The 10,944-nt window shown below is 32.6% G+C and overlaps 1 pseudogene; it reads right to left on the reverse strand.

The window, feature by feature from the left end:
* Positions 1-5,126: 5,126 nt before the first annotated feature.
* Positions 5,127-5,380, reverse strand: LOC113199694 (small ribosomal subunit protein eS27 pseudogene; annotated as a pseudogene).
* Between the last annotated feature and the right edge of the window lie 5,564 nt (positions 5,381-10,944).

Below are 10,944 nucleotides of genomic sequence, written 5' to 3' on the forward strand. Positions count from 1 at the left end.
AAGTTTTCCAGTTACTATAGAAAAAGTCATTTATTTTTACTTTTAAATATAATCTCAACTGTTGCTTGCAATTCTTTAGTTTTCCATTTCCCCTTGTTTAGAAGGCTATGTGACAACAGCAAATATGTTACATTAGAAATTCTAAGGAGTAGTTGTCTAGGTAACAGAATAGAAAATAAATGAAGAACTCTATCTATTTAACTGTCTTTTTGCTGCTATCCACCCATAATTTACTTTAACATGGCTATTCATCATGAAGATATCCACATAGTAGATGTAACAGACAAGGATAACTGATAATGCCCTGGTGAATGGATTTCAGTTTATGCTCATGTGCATGCTCAAAGCATGTGTATTTAGCCAGAAAAGTGTGCTGCTCCATACAAGTGAAGGATTTGAGGTTGGGGTGAGTGTGTTTGTGTGTATATGCATGTATGTGCGTGTGTGTGTGTGTGTGTGTGTGTTCTGTGGTGATAATATTCATTTATATTAGAATAGTATTTTCAAAGCTATCATAAATACTTAATTCCCCATGACTGGTTCAGTTTTTGCAGTTTAGGTTAATACTATATCTTGGGCTATTTTAAATTCTTTTATGGCATTTATAGTGTACCCTCTCTGTTGCTTACCTCAGATAATCTGTTAGTTTTTTTCCTCAATTTCTGTCTCTTGCTTCTGAGAATGTGTGATTTATTCTATTTTACTGTGAACCAAGAATATTACAATTTTTCCTTATTCATGATATGTTTAAAATGATGATGCTCTTCAGACTTTTACTTTGAAATAACAGACCAAATAAACATATTTAACATTTCTCCTCCCCTCAGTTCCAGGGAATATAAAATGAAGCAAAAAATATCAAGTGTAGATTCTGGAGAAAGATATTATCCATACGTAGTTAAATTAATTATTTTTTTCAAGATACAATACAAAACATTAACCATTGAGACAAGTTCAATGTAACCCACAAGTCTCTGAATGGGCTCATATGCCTGGAAAGTTAGTGAATGCAACCTCAGGGCAATAGGACCTGGAAAAGAGCAAATTATTGGGTATTTTGTAAGATCTGAAGTTTAGTCAATCATTTAAGTAGTAAAAGTATTGGAAGGGAGTCTCCAACACCAACTCTGGCATGTTCTTGATCTAGACAGCATTGGATGCTGTCCTTATGGGTTTCTAACAAAGGCAAAGTAATTTGAGTTATAGAATGGAATAACTTTCCTAACTAACTGAAAGCTTCCAAAGCAACAAATTGTCTATTCTGTTTTCCCCCAGGAATTAATTTATATATGTTTCCTGGAGTAGACTCTTATAGCTTTTTGACTACCTATCTAGGGTCAGTGAATAGGGCCAGATGCAAACATCAGGACCTCTCTACTTCAGAGAGGAAAACAGAAGTTTTGCTCTTGTCACTCTGACCTCATCTGCCATCATTAGTCCACTGTGTGAATTCACTGTGATGAGCCTTTTGAATGCTTTTCTTTTCAGTTTTTTGTTGTTTCTCAAGTAACAATTCCAAGTAATTTCCTAACTTAAGACCTTTGCAGTGTTTTTTTTTTTCACCTGATTGCAGCAATCTAGAGTTTTTGTGGTATTTTTTTTCACTCTTGGTGGCTTAGGAATAGATAGACACTTCCTTATGTGCTCAATTTTGAAATACTAGAAATGTTCTCATTAAAATCAGAAACAAGGGCTGCGGTTGTAGCTCAGTGATTGCCTAGCATGTGTTAGGCACTGCGTTTGATTCTCAGGACCACATATAAATAAAAGTACATTGATAGCTAAAAAGTATAAAAGTGAAATATCTGAAAATGCTAGTCAATTGAATAGTAAATTGACACGATAATAAAATAAATGGTGAACATAGTAGAAAAGAGAACAGAAAATAATCATTATGCATAGATTTTTATGGTTTGGATTAGGTATATATAGAAACCCATACCATGTTTATTGTAGCACAATTGACAATAGCATAGAAAGGAAAATAACCTATGTTCCCATAAAGTGATAACGGATAAAGAAAATGTGGTATATAGACATTATAGAATACTATTCATCAATACAAAATAATGAAATCCTGCCATTTACAATTATGTGCATGGAAACATTGATTATATAAGTGAATTAAGCCAGGTGCAGAAAGACAAGTACCACATGACCTCACTCATATATAAAATCTACAAAGGTTCATCTCAACTAAATTGAGAGTAGAATGGTAGTTACCAGAGGTTGGGGACAGAAAGGGGGTTGGAGGAAGGGAAGGGGTAAGGGAGAAATGGGTAACAGTTGATTGATCGGTGCTATGTTATAATTTGAGAGGAGGAAGTAGTTCTGGTATACAGAGTAGAATGATGATGGAAAACAATAATGTACTGCACATTTTTAAAAGCTAGATAAAAAAATTTTGAGAGTTTTCAACATAAAAGCGCCGACACTATATATGTTTAACCTTATTTGAACATCATGAATTGCATATATATATAAAAACAATACATGGTAGCAAACCAATATATGAAATTTTCCTATTTTCATGTATCAGGCAAAATAGATGTAATTTAAAGAAAGAAAATTTTTTAAAAAAGAAAAAGAAGATTCCAAAATACAACTACTGGAGACAGAATTTTGTATGTTGGTTCATTATAAAGTTAATATAAAAAAAAAACAATGGTTTTCCTACATATTAATGGAAAGTATTTAGAAATACAATAAAAGGACACATGCCATTTTTCCTAATAGCAGAATGATAACATAAAAATGAATTAACACAACAAACAATCACAAATTATACAGAACCTATAGAGAAAATACAACTAGCAATGAATTCTCTAAGGAAAAAAATCAGCATAAATAAAACAATGCCATTTGGAAATATTGAAACATATTTTAGGTAATTCTAAGAACAAAACAATAACCAAAACTTAAATTTTAATTTTATGAAAAACTACAAGAGTTAATCACATTGCATTTTAAACCATCAAGATTGTGACAAATTCAGTAGAGAAAAATCAATAGATTTAAATGTTCTTCTTTTAATATAAGAAGACTTAAAATAAAACATAATTCAATTTAAGAAGCTATGGAAAGCATAAATAAACTAAGAACTAAGGTTTGAAAAAAGATACCTGAGCAATTCATTAAATTGAAATACCAGGGCTGGGGTTGTGGCTCAGTGGTAGAGTACTTGCCTTACATGTGTGAGGCACTGGGTTCTATTCTTAGCATCACATAAAATATCTATATGAAACATCTTCCCTGGATTTGGATTGTACAAAATATCTTTCCTTTTGAATTTTCCATCTCATAATACAGATGGATCACACATATTTAATGTATTTTATCATTTCTGAGATATGTAATTTTTTCTGATTAAATCAGCTTTGCTGTTAATGTACATATAATCTTTGGGATTTATAGTTTGATCAGATGTATTAATCACATTAATTTAGACTCCAGGAGAGCAATTTTAATGTTACTAATAAATATTCAGTGTTCTAGGTGTTGGGCCTTATATTCTATTAGCTCTGTTCCTTTTATGCTAGAGAAGCAGCTAATCTTTTTGTTTCCTAAATTTTCTTCTAATTTCTTTCTCAAGTTGTGACTTACACACCCATAGAGTTTATCTTAAAAATTAATCTTGGGCTGGGTACAGTGGCTCACACCTGTAATACCAGTGGCTCAGGAGGCTGAAACATGAGAATCACAAGTTCCAAACCAGCCTCAGCAAAAGGCAATGCAGTAAACAGCTGAGTGAGATCCTGTCTCTACATAAAACACAAAAAATAGGACTGTGGATGTGGCTCAATGATGAAGTGCCCCTGAGTTCAACCCCTGGTAGAAAAAAAATAATAATCTTGGATCAAATAAATGGGAAGTCCTCTGTTTTTTCCCTATTAAATATAAAAGTCTAAGTTGAAATACATTTTTATTGTACTTTTTTGAGTAAATATTTTAGGAACCTACAACTAATTGCAAATTCAGAAAAAATAGGCTAATTTCAATTATCTGGGAGAACTGATCCAGTCTTGGAAACTTTTTTATTCTTTACATTAAGTACATTACAGAGATTTACCTTCTTAATGCATTTTAAGTGTACAATACACTACTACTAATTGTAGGCACAGTGTAGTTCAACAGATCTCTAGAATTTATTCATATTGCATAACTGAAATTTAAACAACAAATTTCCACATCTCCCTCCTCCCAGCTCCCGGCATCCTCCATTCTAATCCTTATTCCTGTAATTTGAACTATTTTAGATACTTCCTATAAGTGGAATCACACAGCATTTCTCTTTCTGTGACTGACTTATTACACTAAGAAAAATGTCCTTCAGATTCATCTATATTTTTGCAAATGACAGGATTCACCTCTTTAGAGGGACTGAAAAATATTCCAGTGTATGGGTGTCACAAATATATCACTTTTATTTATCTTTTTTTTTTAAAGAGAGAGTGAGAGGAGAGAAAGAGAGAGAGAGAGAGAAAGAGAGAGAGAGAGAGAGAGAGAGAGAGAGAGAGAGAGAGAGAGAGAGAATTTTTAATATTTATTTTTTAGTTCTCGGCAGACACAACATCTTTGTTTGTATGTGGTGCTGAGGATCGAACCCGGGCCGCACGCATGCCAGGCGAGCGCACTACTGCTTGAGCCACATCCCCAGCCCTTTTATTTATCTTTTGACTTATCAAAGGACATTTGGGTTATATTCTTATTTTGACTATCTCTTTGAGATCCTGATTTCTGTAATTGTGTGTGTGTGTGTGTGTCTGAGAGAGAGGGAGAGAGAAAAAAACAAGAGTAAGATTGATTAGTGGATGCATATGGTAATTCTATTTTTAATTTTTAAAGGAACCTCCACACACTTTTTTTAATAAATATTTTTAGTTGTAGTTCTCAATATCTTTATTTTATTTATTTATTTTTATGTGGTGCTGAGGATCAAAGGCAGGGCCTCACTCATGCTAGGCAAGTGCTTTACTGCTGAGCCACAACCCCAGCCCTCCACATACTTGTTTTTAATGGAGAACTGATAATTCCCTGTCCTTTGACGTAGTCTTTTTTTTTTTTTTTTAATAACCAACATGTGTTTATTGGGATGTTTTCCCACTCATCTTGATTCAGGGTTTTTTTTAGTGCTGCTTCCTCCTGAAGGAACATCCTCCTGTAAGTCTTGCTTTTCTTCTCCCATAGGCTAGCAGAGGACAGTGAAGCAGCAAATACACAAAACTACTGTTTTTGCATGGCTAAAAACTGTGGTGATTTTATAGCATCCTGGGCATTTCACATCCATGAAATAGGAATTGGGGCTCTGCACCAGGCTCTTCTTCTTGTATTTCCTCTTCTCTTCTGGAGAAGGATGAAGGAGATCCTTTTCTAGAGGCATGTTCTCTTGGAAAGGTTGTCAGCACTGGAAAGTGACCTAGTCTTTATTGCTTTTTCTTCTCAGATAGGTAGCAGACTCTTATACTTACAAAAAAGGTGATTTTCATGGATTTAATAAGTGAAAGAATTGGAATGTTTGTTGTCACTGTTGCTTATGTGATATTGACATGTTCGTTCAAACATATGACCAATTACATCAAATAATGTTCCATTTGGTGGGGAAAAAATCAAGCATATAATACAGAGATTGTATAATAGACAAAATAATGGCTGCTCAAAAATGTCCACATTCTAATTTCCAGAACTTGTAAATATATTAACTTACCTGGGAAAGGGTATTTTCCATGTTCAATTAAATGTACAAACCTTCAAATTGGGAGAATAAATTATAATTGTGTCTAATCTACTCACATGAGACATAAACCGAGAAGCTTCTCCCATTTGGAGTATAAAAGATCAGGCAGAAAAATTCAAACCAATTCTAAGCAAGAAAAGGACTTAATCCTCTTTGAAAATGAAAGGGAGTTACAAGCTGAAGAATGTGGTTGGTTTTTGCAAGTTGAGAATGACCTCTGGCCAATAGCCAGCATTGGATTGGGGATTCAATTCTATAAACACAAAGACTGACACTGTGCCAACAGCATCAAAGTGCTTGGAAGCAGAATCTTTCTTATAGACTTAAATAATGAACACAGTTTTCTGTTGACACCTTGAGTTTACTTCAGGGAGATGCGTGTTGCATTTCTACCAAATTGTGATAAAATAGGTAGATGCTATTTTAAGCTAATCTGTTAGGGTAGCAATAAAAATGTAAGCTTTATTGAGTCCTATTAGAACTCCATGAAAAATTTACCATAAAAGGCACATTTAACCAGTTTCTACCCTCAAAAAGGAATAGTAACCTTTTCCCTTTCTTCTTTTCCTATATGATTTGTTATGTATATATGCTGGCAGTCACAGAAGTAGAAAGTCAGGGAAGTGGGGACAGGGTCTAATCTTCAGAGCAGAGGCAGGAAAGGCATTTTAAAGTTTACCAGCACTCCATTTTCAAAATGTACTCAGAACAGTAGTATATTTAGTGATCTTGTCCCAGAGCCAGACATTTAGAATATATAATGTTAGCTCTTAAAATGAAAATACCCTTACATTGAGTCAGTGAATTAATTCATAGTTTGACACAATTTATAATTAGCAACATATTTATAAGGTTATCTACTTGGTTCTCATAATAACTTCCGGTGATATCTCAGAGGGAAAATAACATTTTATAGATGAAGTAAATAAGGTGAAGATGGGTTAAATGTTTTTTAGAGGGTCACAGAAATAGTGTTAAAGCAAGGATTTAAACTGCCTTTGGATTTTATTCAGTGACCTCTGTTCTCCTTTAGAGAAGACTTGACAAACAATAGAGAAGGCTGCTTGGATTTTCAGTAATCTAGCTTAAAGCCATTCTTTTTTCCCCTTCCTTGTTATTTTTATACTTGATTCATTAATCTTTTATCAACAATTGAACTACAAGTTTAATCCCTCCACAATTTTTGTAGGAAAAATTTAAATTCCAAAGAAATTAAAATATTCTCTTTTGAAAAAGCACATTTAATGTTTTATCATTCAAAATGTTTTCTAATGAAAATTGCTTCTCTTCAAACAGCAGCATAAATATTTTCTTGTATAAATATTTTAAAATATTATTTTCTATTTACTATAGTGTGCTTTTCTAGGATAAAGTTTCAGAGAGTATATCCATATCAGGGTTCCTAGTTTATATTAGTATGTCAGGGAAATCCTCTCAAGGAAGTGACCATTAGGGTAAGTTATGAAGGATGATTAGGATTTACCTAAATAAGCAACAAGAGAAATAAAGAGTCAGTGATCATAGGCATTTTGACTGAAAGCCAATAGTATCCTAGAGAAAGGCAGTTACTTGAATATAAAAATCTTCAAGGAAATTCTATGTGATCAGAGACAGAAATATAAGGATATTAAGAAGGTAACACCTGGATACTGGAGAGGAGTCCTACTCTTCAAAATGTCCTGTGTAAGACTGCAGGAACCAGGAAATCACTTGGGAACTTTTTAGAAAAGCAGAATCTTTGTCCTACATGTGCTAAATAGTATTAATTTTAATTCTAATGAGATATAAATTCACATAAAATAAAGTTCACATTTTAAGTGCAATATTTGATGGATATTAACATGTATATACTCAGGAGGTCATAACCACAATCAAGGAAATCAACATATTCATCATTCAAAAAGTTTTCTTATGAGGTGTACAGTGTTTGTGTCTGGTATAATATTAGTACATTTCTTATTGTTTTCCTTTGCTGGATAATATCTTAATGTATGGATATGCCACATTTTGTTTATATCATCACACATTGATGAATATTTTGAATTTTTTTAGTTTTTGGTTATTACAAATAAATAAAAATAAAACCGCTGTGATATACATGAACATGTCTTCATGTGGGTGTGTATATATATATTTTTTTCTTGGTTGTATATCTAAGAGTGAAATTGTTGGTTTTGTGTTTTTAAAGGCAGATTCTTAAAATGTAATTCATATGTACTATAAAGCACATAGATTTCAGTTCACCTTTTTAGACTCTGCAGTTTTAAAAAACATAATCGACTAATCACTTCCCCAAACAAGCTATGGAATATGTTTATCAATCCAAAATTGTTCCTATGTGTCTCTTTTCTAGTTGATCCTTCCTTCAAAACATTGGAAATTCCTCACATATTTTTTTTAGTTTTGTTCTTTTCGGAATGTCATATATGGAGGCATACAGTATATAATAATTTTGAATCTATTTCTTTAAGGTTACTGTAATACAACTGAGATTCTTCAACGTTGATGTGTGTATCAGTAATTGATTTCTTGTTATTGCTGAGTGTTTTCCATTGCATGAATGTATCATGCATTCATCACTTGATGAATTTCTTACATGTTTCTGGTTTTTTTATGCTCAATTTTATTAGGCATTGCCTTAGAGTTTCTTTACTTAGTAGCTGTGTCAGGAGATTTATAACAGAGTTCCATCTTAAATTTAGGAGTTGGAGCCCAGGAAAAGACATTCTAATAAGATCTACAAGTAAATCAACTATACTGTAGAATCTAAGTGGTCAAGATTATGTTTTATTGTAAAAATAATTGAGCTTCAATTGTATTGTTAGATTGCATGATATCTAACCTGATATTTTAAAACACTGGGTGTGATCTTTACTTCAACAATTACCTTATATATTTATGTGAAAAGTTGTGAATTGTGAAACTTCTCAGACTATTAGACTCACCTGCCAGTTATATAAAGCAGTTGCTTATTCAGTGATATATTCACCTATTTAGATATTGATATATTTTATTCATAAGAGAGTGCCAGCTTGTTCTGGAATTATTTAATCAAATGATTTGTGAGGGTATAAATATCTCTGTTATAAATTTAGTTATGTTTATTAGTATTTCATGTTTTGTATGTGGACATGTTTCGCATGAATATCATGATCACTGATAGTTCAAATACTTCAAGTGTGAATTGAGCAAACATTTTATTAATTTCAAATATGATACTTCAAATAGAGCAATTTTGTGTATTGGTCCAATGAAATTTATTTTGAATTTCTGATCCATTTCTTCCATTAAATTTTATTATAAAAATATTAGAAGTAAAGGAGATATGTAGAAGGGGAAAACTACAGACTATGCCCTCAGGGAAATGATTATCTGTCCTCTTTACCAGTTTTTAAGCCCCAGGAGGACTAAAATTATGCTTGGCTCACTGCTTACTACATTGTGAGTTATCAAGAAATTTATGTTGTATAAATGAATGATCAAAACTTAAAAATATAAAGATATTAAAAATCATGAACATGTTTTGAATATTGTGGTCTGTAGTTTAAGAGAGACATATAGAGTGACCAATGAAGATTCAGGGAGGATAAAAATCATTTCAGAGTATAAGAATCTGAAATGATTTAGTAAAATGGTAACATATGACCTGGAACTTGAAGGAAAAAGGACATCTTCTCACCTTCTCATTCACTTTCCCTTAAGCAAGGTAGAATGACTTAATTTATTCAGAAATTATTAGATAAGAACATTGTATATATGTTTTTCCCTCTCCCCTTACTCTTCTGGGAGTCCTGCTTCAGCCTTCCAAATCAGTGGGATTACAGCTTTGCGCCACCACACCCAGTATAATTTTTTGTTGCCTGTGTTTAACTCCTTGGCTCTTTTAATTATTAGTTCAATAATTGCACATGAGAATTAGAAGTGCTATGTACTGACACACTAAAACACCAAGTATCACTATTGAGAGTCTGTTTGCTAAGTAATTTAATGTATAGTCTTGCTCAGTCTTTTCTAATAACCCTACAGAGTGATACCAATAATAACTTTCATTGCACATATAAAGAAATTGAGATTATAGGAGTCAGACCATTTGCTCAAGATGAATCTAGGCTCAAATATAAATTTGTCTTTCTACCTTATATTATACAGAACAAGAACAGCAGTAAATGAAACACTTGATCACAGGCAAATAGTAGTAACATGGGCAGGCAATAGAATTTAGTATACATATTTCTGGGTTGTTTTTTGGGGTTTTTTTTGGGTCTTTCAGTATCTTAAAGTGTGGAGTGTGGACACATGGTTAAGTTCAGTATAATGTGCATATACTTGAACATAAAAGGCTAGAAGTAAAAAAAAACAACAATGATTAGTGCTATGCACAGAAGGAGTTGAGTTACATTCACTGCTATTTGGTAGGGAAAGGGAATAAATGGATTATTGATACCATGACACATGGTTTAATCATAGATTAAGTTATTTCAGAATAGGGACTGATTCTTCCACTTATCTCTCAAATTGGAAGATGTTATCATTTCTGATAAAGGAAAGTCTATGAAACTTCTCCTACTGCAGCAATGGCAAAGAGAATGTGATTTATAGAAAGGCAAACTGAGATAGAAGTCGCTTCAGGAAATATTTTATAGAATTAAAAGAGAATTTATGTATACATTGGGATGACAGTGAGAAATTTTCCAGAACTTTGGAATAAGTTTTCCCCTAGAAGTTAGGCTAGTTGAATTATATGATAGGACGATATAAAATATCTTTTTATATTATTCAGTGAGAGTGACATTTTGAAGTATAATGAATTAAAATATGATTAAATGCAGAGGAATTAAACCAAGATTAGCATGGAAACATTTCCTGCTCATTCTACGTAAAGATGTTGCCAAACACATAGAACATTTGGTTTTGAAGAACAAAAGTAATATCATACCCTTGTCACCATCACTTTTATCCTCATTAATGTGCGTAGATTCAGTTATTTTCATTTAATCTCCATTGTCTTTATGATCTTCCCAAAGGAAAACAAATGATAACAATGACAATGATGAAAAACTTTAAATACTCCTCTTGGAAGGAAACCTGAATTGAGTGAATATAGTCAACACCAAGAATTACTATTATACCACCAAGCCTTGACCAATCAGGTGAGCTGAACCCCTCCGGAGTGGTAACATAATAAGAGTTCTTCAAATCAACTTAATACA

The sequence above is a fragment of the Urocitellus parryii genome, chromosome X (genome assembly GCF_045843805.1).
Source record: "Urocitellus parryii isolate mUroPar1 chromosome X, mUroPar1.hap1, whole genome shotgun sequence".
In the NCBI taxonomy this organism is placed as follows: Eukaryota; Metazoa; Chordata; class Mammalia; order Rodentia; family Sciuridae; genus Urocitellus; species Urocitellus parryii.